The sequence below is a fragment of the Sorex araneus genome, chromosome 1 (genome assembly GCF_027595985.1).
Source record: "Sorex araneus isolate mSorAra2 chromosome 1, mSorAra2.pri, whole genome shotgun sequence".
NCBI lineage: Eukaryota > Metazoa > Chordata > Mammalia > Eulipotyphla > Soricidae > Sorex > Sorex araneus.
Window position 1 is genome coordinate 432,328,621 of NC_073302.1, and position 17,013 is coordinate 432,345,633.

The window sequence follows — 17,013 nt, forward strand, 5'->3', positions numbered from 1 at the left end:
TGGGATGCTGAGATTAGAACCCGGGTCGGCCGCGTGCAAGGCAAACGCCCTACCCACTGAGCTATAGCTCCAACCCCCACTCACCATTGTTATTTGAGATTTCCCCCCAACACTTAGATCTGCGGAAAAGGCAACATTAGACACTTTGTTTTCTATTGCTGATTATGAATAGTATATGATGTTATGCACGGCCACGCGATTTTGGAATTCTGGAATTTTAATAATTAAATCTGGAGGGTTTTTCTGCCTTAGCCGCTGGGTTCCGAGATTTGTTTTGGAGTCTGAGATCATGGCCATTCAACAACTCATTCAGAAGCCAGAGAGGCCGTTTGTGGGGGGAAACTCAGGGTCTCCTTGGGGCGTGGGAGGAAAGGGCCGGCCCCACCCCCATCTCGTGAGGCCCCGTGTGCCTCCTGACTGCAGGCCCAAACCTGTCTGTCCACTGGCCTCTGGGAGATGGCGGCCCCCGAGCTGCCAGGGGGAAAAGGCGGTGGATCGGCACCTTTTCCCACCCGGGGTGGCGCGGGGCCAAAAACCTAATTCGGAGTTCGGACGCATTTCAAGCTGAGAATTTAGAAGACAGTGCTTTAAGGATGTTCCACCGCTATGTGCTTTCTGAGTTGGGGGCTGGTCTTGGAGCCACACCTGGCAGTCCTCGGGGGCTAGTCCTGGCTATGTGCTCAGAAGCCACCATACTGGTATACTCAGGGGACCATAAGTGGTGTCAGGGATCAAACCTAGGTTAAGTGCATTGCAAGACAAGTGCCTTAACCCCAGGCCTGTCTCTGTGGCTCATGTCCAGTATTTTCAAGCAGTCGTGAGTTCTGGTTCTTGGTACTGATTTTCCACCCATCCTTTTTGCTGCCATGTCTCTTCACCCGAGATAGTTCAGAATCGTAGCTCAGAGAGCAAAGAGCCCAGATTCTCCTTCTCTTCACACGATTGAGATGCTTACGCTCTTTTGCTTTCAGCTAATACAGGGAGGTACCTACTGCCTGGTGAAATGTATGCTCTTTCCATAATTACCATCACTAATTAGGAATGGAGAGAACCTGGCAAGGTACCGAGAGCATCCTGCCCGCACGGCAGAGCCTGGCAAGCTCTCCGTGGTGTATTCAATATGCCAAATACAGTAACAATGATGAGTCTCATTCCCTGAAAGAGCCTCCAATGCGGCACCGCTGGGAAGAATGAGTAAAGAGAGACAGCTAAAATCTCAGGGCTAGGACGAATGGAGACATGACTGGCACCCGCTCGAGCAAATCGATGATTGGTGGTATTACAGTGCTACAGTGAATTAGGAATGGAGTCAGGCCCGGGACACTGATAAGTAATGCAGCATTCTGGGATGGAGTGGGGAGGTGATGATGATCTCAAGTATGAGCATACAGGTCTGGAATTTCACCTTTCAAGAAAGTCCAAAGGGCCAGCCAGTACCTCAAGGATGGAAATGTTGTTGATAGCTTCAAACCAGTAGCTGCACTGTGGAGGTCCAGTGGATTTCCCTTTGACCTGACACAACACCCTTTAGCTTCCCTTTCCAAGCCCCCATCTTCTTCTTTTTCCCATCCCCGTGTCATGGCATGTCTGTCCCACCATCTGAAAACAAGGGTTCAGTCAACTACCCAGTGCTATTCCTTCTTAATCTCCATCACTGATTTCCGTCCTCTGAAAACACAAGGACTCTAATCTGAGATGGCTCAGACGGTGCAAATTCTCTCAGGCCCCACCCCCAAGCATTAGATTCTCTTCCCGTCTTACCCCCTCCTGCTCATCTCCTCCCCCTCCCCTGCAATTCAAATGAGGACCTCTCGCTCCAGTGGCAGCCTCTTTGGTGGGTAGTGTTGTAAAACAATATAGATCTTTTTCCTCTTTACTCAGAAAAACCAATGTCTTTTCAAAGAAGAAAATTAGTGGCAGCTGAAAGTGGAATTTTAATGACACTAAAGCCTAATTGTTATTCAGCTTTAACTTTACAATCCTACCTCCTCTTCCACAAATTCCTATTAATTCATCAGCTAAAGAATGAGCCTGCAACTAAAGATTCTGACATCTAATTCTCTTCCTGCACAGGCTTATTGCCAGGGTGGAAAGACGTTGTCTCTTTGCTTTCATTTTTAAAAACAAGCATGATGAAAATATAAAATATTGTTTCGGATTATTCTAAGAAGCCTTGGCAGCTTATCTGACAAATGGTTGGATGGGGAGGTAGGAATCCAATTGGGGCGTCTTCTTACCCAGCTTCCTAGTTGTTATGTGGGGAAGCATGAGCTGATGGGGTGTAAGGGAAGAACTCTCTGTCTTGAACTTCAATGACAACCTATCGTCATTTATTTCTCTCAAAATTTAACATACACTTTCTGGGATGAAGCAGGATGAGGACTCAGTTATGTGCCCTTGTCAATTGTGATTGTCATCTTCAGATAGGCTGTGTATATGAACCCGTCCGCACTGTGGGGCCTTGATCATTCCATTCTGAGGTGTAAGCCTGCAGTTCTAAAAGTTGCCACTAGGAGGTAGTTGGAGGATATTTTAGGTGCAGAAGCCAATACTTTCTTTTATGATTTCCACTCCCTTCTTTTCACTGGCACTGTGATGACCAGAATCACACACACTCCTGGCTCTGAGACCTTCACATTTTTTGGCGGGGGCGGGGGCAGGTGAGGTACGGGGCACCTCTGACAGTGCTCAGGGCTTATTCCTGGGTCTGTACTCAGGAATCCCTCCTAGTGGGGCTTGTGGGATCCTAGATGGTACCTAGAGATTGAATCTGGGTCAGCCACGTGCAAGGAAAATACCTAACTGGCTCTGCTATCTCTCCAGCTGGCTGCTGTTTTCAGGGGCAATTGTGGTGCTTGGCTGGCGCTTGCTCTCTTTTCTCTCTGAGTTCTTGCACTCTGTTGCTTGTGTGACAGTTTAGTGCCACAGACACAGCGATCTGTGACACAAACAGAAATCCTCTGTGACAGGACCAGAGAAGTAGCTCCGCAACTGAAGAGTTGTCTTGGACATGTGAGACCCTGGATCCAATCCTGGCCAGGAAGGGAGGGAGGGAAGGAAGAGAGCAAGAACGCTTTGCTATGCAGGACTCACAGACGACAAATCCATCTGACACGGACTACAGAGCTGTGAGGCCTGCACTCAGCGCCTGTGGCCGCATGAGGAATAGAACTCACAGCCTCATGCTCACAAGACTGGTGCTCTAAACCAGAGATGCTTAATTTTTTTTTCCACTCATGATCCCATTTCTTCTGAAAAATCTTTGCTCCAGGAGCCTGAGTGAGTGTACAGAGGGTAGGCGTTTGCCTTGCACGCGGCTGACCCGGGTTCGATCCCCAGCATCCCATATGGTCCCCCCCCCCCCAGCACCACCAGGAGTAATTCCTGAGTGCAGAGCCAGGAGTAACCCCTGAACATCGCCGGGTGTGACCCAAAAAGCAAAAACAAAAAAAAAACAAAAAAAAAAACCACAAAACTTTGTTCCAGGTATACAAAATAAGCATTTACTAATAATCATAAATTTATTATGGAACAACTGTTTCAATCCACATTCAGTTATGTGACCCCTGTGTGGTTGCAGCCCACTGTTTAAGAAGTGAGGCTCTACCCTGCAATACCACTTCTGGGCATATATCCCAAGGATGAAAAAAGCACAGTAGAAATGACATCTGTACCTATATATTCATTGCAGCACTGTTCACAACAGCCAAAATATGGAAACAACCCGAAAGCCCTAAGACATATGACTGGTTAAAGAAACTTTGGTACATCTACACAAGGAAATCCTATGCAGCTGTTAAGAGAGATGAAGTCATGAAATTTGCTTATAAATGGATAGACATGGAGAGTATCATGCTAAGTGAAATGAGTCAGAAAGAGAGGGACAGACAGAGGGACTGCACTCATTTGTGGAGTGTAGGGTAGCATCACATGAGGCTGACACCCAAGGACAGTAGATACAAGGGCCCGGGGGATTGCCCCATAGCTGGAAGATTGCTTCATGAGTGGAGGGGAGAAGGCAGATGGAATAGAGATGGGATCACTAAGAAAATGATGGCTGGAGGAACCAGTTGGGATGGGAGATGCGTGCCAAAAGTAGATGATGGACCCAACATGATGACCTCTCAGTGTCTGTGTTGCAAGCTATAATGCCCAAAAGTAGAGAGAGAGTATGGGGAATATTGTCTGCCATGGAGGCAGGGGGAGGGTGGGCAAGGGGGGGTATACCCGGGATATTGGTGGTGGGGAATGTGCACTGGTGAAGGGACTTGTGTTTGATCATTGTGAGATTGTAACCCAAACATGAAAGCCTGTAACTATCTCACGGTGATTCAATAAAATTAAAAAAAGAAGAAGAAGTGAGGCTCTAAACCACTGACTTGTCATCCCCCCATAGCTCACGATGCTCCGAGAGAAGTATGGTCTTAGGCGTTGGATCAGCAATGGGACAGCTGGCAGGGACAGGGAGAACTGCATGTCATTCTGATGACCTGTGTGCCCAGCGCTTGCCCCTAAGATCCAGAATTCTGGGTAGAGTTAACTGAGCCGTGGCAGCCAGGCGACAGAAGTCCTTCCCAGACACAGATTGTTCCCACTGCTGGGCAGGCCTGGGTGCAGATCGACTTTGCCCGTTAGTTGGATTCAAATATGTGGAAGATAAATGAGCCAAGGGGAGACATAATTACTTTGGAGTAAGATGAAAAGAAATAGAATACTTGGGGATCCTAGACTGGTGCCATCTGTCTCATTAACTTCTGATATAAATTATTGTTTAATGTAACCCAGCCCTGGGATCACTTGTTCTGCTTAAATTATAAATGTTTTTTATGGCCGAGTGGTCTGTGGATGAGGCTTAACTTTGTGTCCAACGTTAGGGAGGTTGGTCAGACCGACCATGAGTCGGTTCTCAGTTATCTTTCTCCAGGCAGTGGATGTTGGCCTTTTACATAGTTTCTCTAAGGAATCTCAGCCCTTAGGGGGCAAAAACGTCAGAATTTCTTTTCCTCCTCTCCCATTACCTCTCAAGAGAGAGAATGAGAGAGAGAGAGAAAATGAACTCTTGGGCTTCTCTCACTCGATCTTCAACTTCCCAACAGGATGTAAGTACCCTGGTAAATATCTCCCTAGATTAATTAGGTTCATCGGTTCCTTTCAAATGGCAGTCTACTTGTTTAATTATAATTATTGTCATCTAGGCGCCCAACAGGAAATCACAGGCCTTCTGAGATAGGATTCTGAAGAGAAGTTAATAGAGGGACTGTTTGCAGAAGTATGTGCGGGACTAAGGAACTCATCAAAGCTTGTTGGGGTGCTCAGGGCCTAACCGCGACAGGAAATGAAAGATTCAAGGGGAGCAAGAAAGGTTCCAGAGGCTGGAGAAGACCTGAAGTTATGGGAAGGGGCCTGAGAAAAGGGGGCATCACGGTTACAGAGGGAAATAGGAGAGGTGTGGAGGGCACCGATCATTGTATCACTGATCATCTCATCTCCTGCCTCCCGTTGGCTAAAATCAATCAAAAGCCAGATGATAGGGAGTCTGTAGGCATGAACCCCTGCAGGAATCTAAGGCTGGAAGAGAGAGACGGGACTGAGGAAAGTAGAGGCTGGCCAATGACTAGGCCTTAACGATGTTTGAATTACTACTGGTCAGGTCCTCGGTAATGTTTGCCTAGCATTCATCCCATCTTATACAATGTATAATCTCTGTCTGGAAACCATCTATGTTCCTTAGAGTTTTGAACATTTCAAAATGTAGTCTGTCTTTCAACAAATGAGAATGAGAAAACTGGGTGGCCATGAGCAGAAAACTGGTTAAGCCCTTAGAGACATATAAAATTAACTCAGAATGGATCAAAGATCTAATCCTGAGGGCTAGAACTATCAAACTTCAGAAAGAAACAGAATAGCCTCATGACATGGGATCCAGCAGTGATTTCTTGGATATGATATAGGCAACCAAAAATATCACTGCATCACTGTCACTGTCATCCTGATGCTCATCGATTTTTTTGAGCGGGCACCAGTAACATCTCCATTGTGAGACTTGTTACTGTTTTTGGCATATCAAATACACCACAGGGAGCTTGCCAGGCTCTGCTGGGCAGGGTGAGATACTCTCAGTAGCTTGCCGGGCTCTCCGAGAGGGGTGAAGGAATCGAACCCGGGTCGGCCGTGTGCAGGACAAACACCCTACCCGCTGTGCTATCGCTCCAGCTCCAAAAATATAGGTTACAAAAATAAAATAAACTGGACTAAATAAAAAGCAAAATATCTGTGTTCCGAAGTGTACACTCAACAGAGCGAAAATGTTTCATGGAATGGGAGAAATAGTTACAAGTCATATATCAGATAAAAGAACAATGTTCATAATATAAGGACTTCTCTAATGCAACAGTACAAAAATAAGCAGCTGGTTTTTAAAATATGGGCAAAGAAGGGCTCAAATAGACTTTTTGCCAAAAAAAGGATATACAAATAGCCAATTAAGCACATGAAAAGATGTTCAACATCACTAATCCTTAGAGACATGCAAATCAAAATCACAATGAGAAGCAACTTCGTTCTCATTAGGATAGTTACTGTAACAATAACAACCCAGAAAATAATAGGCAATGGTTAGAACACAGGGAGATTGGGACCAAGTGGAAATACAATGAAAATTTTTTTACATCTATAGAGATTTTTATTATAATCTTTTACTTATTAATGCAGATACTTAAGCTTTATCTAGAATATAACTTTTTCTATCATAAAGCCAAAATTCCCTTTTTAGACTAAAACACACTTTTATACTTTCATAGGCCTATTCAAATTTCCCCTTAAAATTTTCTTAATTTTCCTCTCCTCAGTCTTACTAAATTGTCTATTTGGAGGGTTTATGTATTTCATGTAAAATTTAAAGTGAATTAATGTAGAATTATTCATACTATTATTTAAATTTATGTATCTGTTTTAAAAAGGAAGAAACACAGTTTTTGGAGTTTATTGACTTATCGTTAACTTACAATTTTATGAAATTTCAGGAGTTTATCTTTACTCATCTATATGTATATAGGTGTCATCACTTCCACAATAAATAATAATAAAGATAATAGGGGCTGGAGCGATTGGATAGCAGGTACAACATTTGCCTTGCACAGGCCGACACAGATTCGATTCCCAGCATCCCATATGGTCCCCCGAGCACCACTAGGAGTAATTCCTGAGTGCAGAGCCAGGAGTAACCCCTGTGCACTGCTGGGTGTGACCCAAAAAGCCAAAATAAATAGATAAATAAATAAAAAAATAAAATCTTTCTCTAATGTGGGATATAAATAAACATAGTATGGTAACAACAAATGGCCATGGTTACAAAAATGGAAATTTTGTCTATAGAGCTGAATTTAAATGGGAAGCAGGATAGCTGGGAGAGGACCTTGGAACCCTGATGGAGGGATGCAGACACTCTTGTGATGGGTGTGGTATTGGAGTATGGAGGCATGAAAATTATTATTAGCAGCATTAAAAATCTTGGTACTACAATAATTTTTTTAAAGGGTGGGGAGATGCACTGCTGTGGCAGTTCTGGAAAAAATAAAGTTTTAATAGAATTAGCACATAACCCAACAGCTCCACTCCTAGGCAAATACTCAAATGAGTTGAAGCAGACTCTGTAAGTGATCTATGAGCATGGACATCCATAGCACAACAGCCAAAAGGAGCAAGCAACTCAAGTGTGCACCGGAAGAAAGCTGGAGAAGCAAGACGTGATACGTGTGTCCAAAGGCATCATATTCAGCCTTGAAAGGAAGAAAGCACATGCTACAACATGGCTAAGCCTTGAAGCCGTGATGGAGTAAGTCAGGCCCCAAAGGACTGAAATCCCATGTGCTCCAACAGAAGGGAGAAGAGTAGGGTGTGAGCATGAAGGAAGGGGAGCAATTGCTTAATAGGTAGAGTTTCGGTTTTGTACCATGAAGTGAGTTTTGGATGTGGAGGGGCATGATGAGTGCTCAGCAATGTAAGTGGACCTCAAACTCCAAACTGTCTGCTGCAAAAAAGGTGAAGAAGGTCCATGTTCCATCTACTGGGCCATAGTTTTCATCTGTCCATTGAGGCATTTTATTTGCACCCATGTATTACATCCTGAGAGAAAAAAATATGTATAAAATCCCAGGATTTTCCCTCTGGTATATTTTCCTCTTGCCTCCTCATGATCCATGGTGCCAGCTGCGGTGGTCAGTACAGTGGAACCGAACTGACAGGATGGGAGATGGTTCCACAGCCAGTTTTCGAGACCTTTGCCTTGCTTCTCCAGTCAGGGCCTGAGGAGTCCACACTGGTTCAACACTGTTCCTTTTTCTGCACCTTTTTCTGCTCTGTGATCACCAGGGATTTCAAACCCCGTGCTGTGACTGGGCTTCATCATCACCCTTAGCATCTGGACGATGACCTGGGCGCACTGCCTTAGAGGGGCCTGGCATTCACTTCTCCTTGCAGCAGTGTTGATGCTCTCGAGGCCGTTGGCCAAGACATTCCTGCTCCACCTGATGGTGGCACGGAAAGATGGCGGAAAGATGAGGGGCGGGACAGACACTCAGAGGAAGCTTCACCCTGGCTTGTTTGTTTTAAGCTGTAGTCTGAAGAGCAATTCAGTTCCTAAAGAGTTAAAACCCAATTTTCCCTAATGTGATTTTTCACTCAGTAGACTCTCCTTCCAGCCATCCATCACTTCCTGAATGAATTCACAGTCAGGCTGGACTCCTGAGGAACTTGATGTGGTCAAGAACAAAAATCAAAACCTGACAGAGAGAGAGAGAGAGCGAGTGAGAGAGAAAGCTTCTGGAGGGCCCCTTAATATTTAATGAATTTTGGGAAAAGCCCTGGGCCTCTATTTGTAATGAAAATGGGCCTCATATGCAGAGCAGGTGGCATCTGCAAGACTCTTTACAAAGCAGATAAATAATTTAATGAGAGACTGGTTCCCCTGGGTACCTGTGGGCAGTGCAGGGCCAAATGTCAAGCGTATGACCTATTCTTCTGGTGGTTACTGAGTTTCGTTCTACAGAAGTGCACATAGCCAGTCTCCTGTGACTCCCCGAAGGCCTCATGCCATGACACAGCTCATGACATCTCCAGTGAGCACCTGCCTTTTGTGTTTGCCTGTATAAAGTTTCATTAGAAGGGAAAATAATTCCGAAGAGCTGTGTCCACATGGCTGTTTCCCCGAATATTATGGACTGCTATTATTTCTATGTGTACCACAGACTCCTGATGAGAGGCTTGCATTATCATGGATTTTAAGGAAGACAAAGGAACACCCCAGATCATGGGAATAATGAAGGGTCATCTCTGAACTCAGCATCTATGACACAACCATCCATCTGACAAAGGGTGGTTTTTGAAGTGACCCACAAAGCTGGACATGGGTCTTTTCTGCACTTAGACTAGAACTTACAAAGTGGAATCCCGGGCTTCCCGTGTGACAGATCTAGGGAGCTGTCTTGTTTCTAAAATCGTGTGAGTCAATTTAAGAGCATCGTAATTGTAACAATAATTATTGTACCACCATTATGATTGAGGTAGCATAGGTTTCATCATGTTACAGAAGTGCCTTGTCATACCTCTTCAAAACTAAGTTGTGACACCATGACTCCCTCCAGTGTGCCAACAGGCCCACTCTGCTGTCCCCCCTACCATGTGTGCCCCACTCCCCTTCCTCTCTCTCTAGCAGCTTCAGTTCTGAAGTCTGATTCAAGGGTTAGTTTTAAATCGAGTCAGCCTATTCACCTGCTTTGTATCTTTCTACTTCACCTACGCATGAGGCCATCTGATATGTCTTCTTTGATTATTTTGCTTAGCATAACATCCTCCAACTCAGAACATGTTGCCTCAAGTGGCAAGATTTCATCTTTTCTTATAGCTGAGTAGTATTCCCTTGCATAATAGGTCGCAACTTCATTACTTGTACATTAGTGGCACTTGGGTTGTGTACACATCCTTGGCTCTTATCAATAAAGCTGAAATAGGCAGAGGAATAACTATATGCACATATTCTTTTGGATTAGTGATTTTATATTCTTCGAATAGATAGCCTAGTAGTTAAATTGCTGGATCATATGGTAAGTCTTTTCTTTTGGTATTTGACAGACCTTTCTACCAATTTCCGAGGAAGCCAGACCAGTTCATGCTCCTGTCAGAAAGACAGGAAGAACCCTTTCTTTCTCCAACCTTTCTTATTTCTGGTCTTGCCATATCAGCCATTATCACAGGTGTGAGGTGATATTTCATTGTGGTTTTTATTTGTGTTCTCTGATAATAAGTGATATGAGCATTTTTCATGTGCCTGTTGGCCATCTGTACGTTTTCTTTGGAGACACATCTATTCATCTCTTTCACCCATTTTTTGATGGGGTAATTTATTTTGTTACTGTTGTTACATTTTTATGAGACTTTTTTTTAATGCCTTTAGCTACTAGCATCCAGTCAGATACACAAATATTTTCTCCCATTCAGTAAGCTGTTTTTTTCATTTTACTGACAGGTTTTTTTTTTTTGCTATGTAGAAAGATTTCTGATTTGTTATATGACCAGTAATTTATTTTTGCTTTTGTTTACTTTGCTATTGGAGTTGAGTCCCCAAAGACATCACTGAAGGCAATTTTGGTGGTATTTTTCCTATTTTTATGGTTTCGGGTCTAACATCTAAGTCTTTAATCCATTTTGCAATTCTATAGAGAGAGTGTATGCACATAACTCACCCCTCTCTCTTTCTCATACACATTCTCTCTCTCTCTCATTCTCTGTCTCTCTCTTCTCCTATTTTATTGGAGAACCCTGACTAATATGCTTGCATGATTGGAGAAATTTGCAACTCCTTTTTCAGATTTTATAGCATCAAAGAATTATTTATGGTGGAGATAATGTAGTAGTAAAGGTCAATATGAAAAGAACCACTTGAGTGAAAGACAGAAAATAAACATTCTGACTTCTGTCCCTAACTTGTTGAGTGGGACCCTGGGCTATCTAGAGACTTTATGTTGACATTAATTTTTGCTGCCCTTCCAACCATTCCAGATATTAGTGACTTAAAGTAAGCATTAACAACCTCATGATTAGGAGATGGGGTGGGGGTGGTGGGAGAGATATTGGGAACATTGGTGGTAGAGAATGGGCACTGGTGGAGGGATGGGTACTCAATCATTGTATGACTGAGACATAAACATGAAAGTTTGTGAGTCTGTAACTGTGAATCTCATTTGATTCATTTAAAAACAAAAACAAAACAAAATAAGTCACCCTCATGATTCTTTGGCTTGGCATGGCAGTACATAGCTAAGCGATCCCATCTCGGTTTGGCTGGCTCCCTCAGGACTCTTGGGTCTGTTAACAGGTCAGCAGGTATTGGGTGATCAAGGCTGGCTTTATTTCCATCTGGCTATAGAAGCAGCTCTCCAAGACCTCAAGAAAGAAGACCCAGTACCTCTCATTTTCCAACTGTCTAGGAAAGGCTTCAGACGTTGATCACAACATGCCTCTCTTTGACTTGAGAGTCCAAGTCCTCCTTTCGGAAACGCACATCCTGTTAACTTGATTCCGAACTTGCATCTACACAGACACAGTACTCAGGAGGGGCAGCGTGGCAGTGACCTTCAGTACAGCCACTATAAGACCAGTTCTTTGGTGGGCAATGCATGTTTATGGACTCCGAGACAGGCTGTTTTTCACTCGGGGTACCCCAGAGGGGGGTGGGTGAGAACCCTCCCCACCCCAAGGTACCCAGCCCCAGCAGCCGACCTCCACTACCCAATCGCCGCCATGCTGCTCCAGGCTGCTTTCTGGACTGCAACACATTATAAGACACTTTGTACCCATTTTCCGTAATTACCACACCATATTTGATGGAGTTCAGATAGTAGGCAACAAATCATATAGTTATATATATATACACATATATATGTATGTATATATATATATATATGCCTGGCAAGCTACCCATGGCATATTCAATATGCCAAACACAGCAACAACAAGTCTCACAATGGAGACATTACTGGTGCCCAGTCGAGCAAATCGGTGAGCAACGGGATGACAATGACTATATATATATATTGGAGAGCCCAGAAAGCCACCAAGAGTATCCCACCCACATGGGCAGAGCCTGGCAAGCTACCCATGGCCTATTCGATATGCCAAAAACAGTAACAATAGGTCTCATTCCCCTGACCCTGAAAGAGCCTCCAATCATTGGGAAAGACGAGTAAGGAGAGGCTGCTAAAATCTCAGGGCTGGGAGGAATAGAGACGTTACTGGTGCCCTCTCGAGTAAATCGACGAATAACGAGATGACAGTGATACAGTGATATGCCGGGTGAGGCACTGTTTGCAAGAGAAGGTTGAGACCCTCCATGGAGAAAAGTAGTTGAGAAAGTTTGACCATAAGATGCAATATTATGAGCGTAATAGTACCTAAAATACATACTCCCTCAGGAACAAGCAGGGTCCTGGTCAGCTCATGGCAAAGCATCCTCTCTGTGTTAATACTATCAGTAAAGCCAGGAGTTATAAGATCCTACTATCTCCTCCTAGTTGTCAGAATCTCTAACTAGGTCTGTCTATTCTCCCTTCCAATTGCACATGAGATTTTTGTTTATTTTTCATTTGTTTTGGAGCCATGGATGGCTTCACTCGAGACTACCCCTGGTACTGTGCTCAGGGGTCATTCCTGTCAGTGCTCAGGGTATGGAACCTGGGCTTCCCTCCTGCAAAGCCTGATCTCAGCCCTCTTGAGCTACGTTCCACCCTACACGTGAGATAATGTCATCTCTTCTTCCCCCAGGTCCCTTCCCTTCTAGGAAGGCAGCACTTTCCCCTCAACCCACACCCACACACACTCCCCAACTTCCTGTGAACAGATATTTTTAAAAAATATACTAATAACTTCTCAGTGACCCAAACACATTCAGGCTCATGGAGTTGCCTGCACTTATGCTCTCTTCATTCCCTGAAAAATCCCACCCCCTCCACTCTATTCCCTTCTTTGCCGACCTAAGCCAGCCCCCACCTCATTTAGACGAGACTCTAAGCATCCCTGGTTTGGGATACAGACTTGATCTGGGTCTCATCTCCATAGAGGGGAACTGGACTGGACTGCTGCTTAACTGATCCTACCTGCCAAGGATGGTAAAGGGAAGGTAGCGATCTCTGTCTGCCCAAGACTTAGCCCCTTCCTGAGGCCCTGCAGCTTTCTTATATGTTTAATTTTCCTTTAGTCACCATTGTTTATAATTTTGCAAAACTTAGTGGAATGTGTACCCATTCTCATCAGAGTATGTTTCCCTCCACTGTTGCCTCAAGGCCCCTCCCCCTCTTCCCGGCTTCCCCTAACATCTCAATCCCTCCCCGCCCTCTCCTCTCAAGGCCCCGGGTAAGCTCCCTTCTGTAGACCAGTTCTTAGAATCTCTCACTTTGGGCCTTTTGTTGTTCCCTTATATCCCACATATGAGAGAAATCATTTTGTGTCTGTCCCGTTCCTCTCGGCTAACTTCACTCAGCATGATTCCCTCCAGTTCCATCCACAGGATGGCCTTGCATAATTTCATCATTGAAAAAAAAAACCCATCTGAGTAGTATTCCACTGGGCATATACACCAACTGTTACTCCAGATTAACCCAGTGGGGGGCTGCCTTCTTTTTCCTTGTGTGCTTGTACTTCCTTTCAAAAATCTGTCTTGCTGGTCCAACCAAAATTAAAATTCTTGAGTAAAGAGGTCAACACTTTAACAGCCTTTCTTTCTTTCTTTCTTTCTTTCTTTCTTTCTTTCTTTCTTTCTTTCTTTCTTTCTTTCTTTCTTTCTTTCTTTCTTTCTTTCTTTCTTTCTTCCTTCCTTCCTTCCTTCCTTCCTTCCTTCCTTCCTTTCTTTCTTTCTTTCTTTCTTTCTTTCTTTCTTTCTTTCTTTCTTTCTTTCTTTCTTTCTTTCTCCTTCCTTCCTTCCTTCCTCTCTTTCTTTCTTTCTTTCTTTCTTTCTTTCTTTCTTTCTTTCTTTCTTTCTTTCTTTCTTTCTTTCTTTCTTTCTTTCTTTCTTTCTTTCTTTCTTTCTTTCTTTCTTTCTTTCTTTCTTTCTGTGTGCATGTGTCACTGTGCCATGAAATGGAGCTCTCTCTAGACTGGGGCTTCAAGTGATCAAATCAGTGATCCTGTGACTGGGAATTTCTTGTGCTTTCCATCAGAGCCTGTCTGATTTCTACCCAACCCCTCATTCAACTTCATTCTTAACTAGCTGGAGTTTATTGCTGTTTTTGAAGTCTAGGGGTCCAGGGCTGGAACAATAGCACAGAGGGAGGGAGCTTGCCTTGTATGTGGCTGACCTGGTTCAATCCTCACACCTGATCTGATTCCCTGAGCTCCCCAGCTGTGAGCTCTGAGTGCAGAGCCACAAGTAAGTCTAGGCACCATCAGGTATGGCCCCCAAAATCAAAAACAAAACAAAATATATTTTTTTAATAAATGAAGCCTGGGGTTTTGGGTGGGATTTCTTGCACAGTTCATTCACTTGTTTTATATTTGCTCTATCTTCTGTTTTTATTATTCAATACCAGTGGGATGCTTTGGTTATTAAACTTTGTGTCTCTCAAATGCTTTTCTCCCACCTCTGAGATGATTTTATCCTGACTTCCTGTCTTCTTTGATCTTCTACTGAGTGTCCTAGCATAATATCCTTAAGTCATCATTTTTTCTTCCAAAACATTTCATGCACTCCCTCTGGTTATAATTTGTAACATTTTAATCATTTTGATCTTAAGTTGTTGTGACTTACCTGATGAAATCGACCTTTCTGTCTGCTAAAAGTAATCTGAGCTAGAATTTTTAAGTAATCCTTATCTAGTCCTCTGTTGAGATTTAATTCACAACTGGATGCTTGCAATTCTTTGGCAAATAACTTTTCATTGGCTTGGTGTTCCTACTTCTGTTTAAGAGCTTTTATGATGATCTCTTTCTAGATTGCAATTTTTGTCTTTATTCTCAACAACCAGTATCTGACCCATGATATCTATTGTTGAGTCTGCCCCCAAATGCCTTTAGTATCTGTTGGAATGGATATTAAGTCAGTCAAGTCCTGCATGAGCTTTGTCAGATGCTACAAGCCCAATTTGTGATGTTGTCATAATCAGAGTATTTTCTGAATGATCTGAATGAATCTGCAAAGAGCAAATGCAGTTCCTCATTGGATTTTTGTTTTTGTTTTGGGGCCATATCTGTCTGTGTTCAGGGCTTATTTCTAGTTCTGCTCTCAGGGATCACTCCTGGCAATTCTCAGGGTGCTGGAGATTGGACCTGGGTCAGGTGTGTGCAAGCAAATGCCCTACCCACTGTGCTATCAAACCAGCTGCAGTTCCTCACTTGTTGTACTGTCTTTTCCAACCCGTTGACATTTGAACGGACACTTCCCCACCACATGGGGCCAGTGCACCTGGGGCTCTCTCATGGCTTCAATTTTTTCCCTCCCAAGTCTTTGTGGCAGTGGAAATGAAGCCATGTGACTCATTGTTTGTGTAACTACTTGCTTCTGTCTGTAGACCCACCAGGCAGTTATTAGAAAATCAACTTACGCTATCTGAAGAATAACCTCTTTCATAAAAAGTGATTAAGAAATATGAAGGCAATGCATCAGATTATGTCAAAGTTAAAGTTTTCCTGTTGGAATCAGTTGGTGCTTCTACAACACGGAATTGTAGACTGGTTGGCATAGAGACTGCAGACGTTGACTTCTCCCAGTGTGGAAGCTCAGAGTCCAGGATGAGGATGCCAGGTGCTGGGGGGAGATGTGGGTGCCAGGTTAGGGTTCTGGGGGAGGATCTCCCTGCGGGCTGCAGTCTGCCACCTTCTTCTGTGCAAATGCACAGAGGCACAGGGTTTGCTTTGCTCAAGATCTACACTCGTGTGAAGTGATTGTTCCCCAGTTGGGGGAGGGGAGAGGGAAACAGCTTTTATTCTTGCTTGTCCTCTCCTTCTCAGTGAGAAAAGGTGCTGACTGCTGATTGGGGGAGACCTCTGTTCCACATGGAAAAGTTAGGGGCAAGAGTATATCATACTTTGGGGGGGGGGGGCAAAGCTACCAGGAAGTGGAGCTAGTCCTTAGCCCTCACTTCCAAGCTTAAGCTCAGTAACCCTCCCAACCGCTCACCCTGGGTGTTCTTGCAGGGAAGGCGCCCTCTAGCTCCTCCCACCCAAAGTGCTCAAGAGCTGAGTTATCAAGAAAGACCCCTCCCTCCCCCAGTCTTCTGGATTGTCACAGCCAGCTGTCTTCGCCCTCTCCCTTCTTCTTCCTAATCCCAGAAATCCAGGGGCTTGATGCCTTCTTCCGTAGTCACATCGCATTCTGTGCGTGAGCATGCGCGCGTGCGTGCGTGCACACACACACACACACGCACGCACGCACGCACACACCCTTTCACATACAGCCCCCCATACCCTTACACACAGCTTCCCCACACACCCTTATACATATAGCTCCTCTCCCCTCCCCCACATCATTACTGCATTCACACATACACATACATATATTCTTTCACATACAGCCCCCCCATACCCTTACACACAGCTCCCCCCACACCCTTATACTTATAGCTCCCCCTCCCCCTCCCCCCCACATCATTACTGCATTCAGAATCCCCCAAGGGTCAGGTGTTGTGCTTCCTGACCACTTCCTAGGAAACAGATTCATACCGTTGGGGAAAATAATGAATTGAATAGCTGTAGTTCTAATTAGGGGCTTTGGATCTTGGAAGACCTGACTTGGAATTGAGCTTTGGATATGAATTATGTAATTGGGAAGCTCACTTAGCACTTTTGAGTGTTGTTTTTTTTTTTTTCCTCTGTAATGGGGCTAACAGTTTCTAATTAAGAGAATGGTTGGACTAATGAAACTCTGCTCATTATATCTATCTGTATAGCTGTAATACTCATGTACTATGTACATATAACACAGTATAATATAATATATAATAATATAATATATGGTATTATATGCAATAT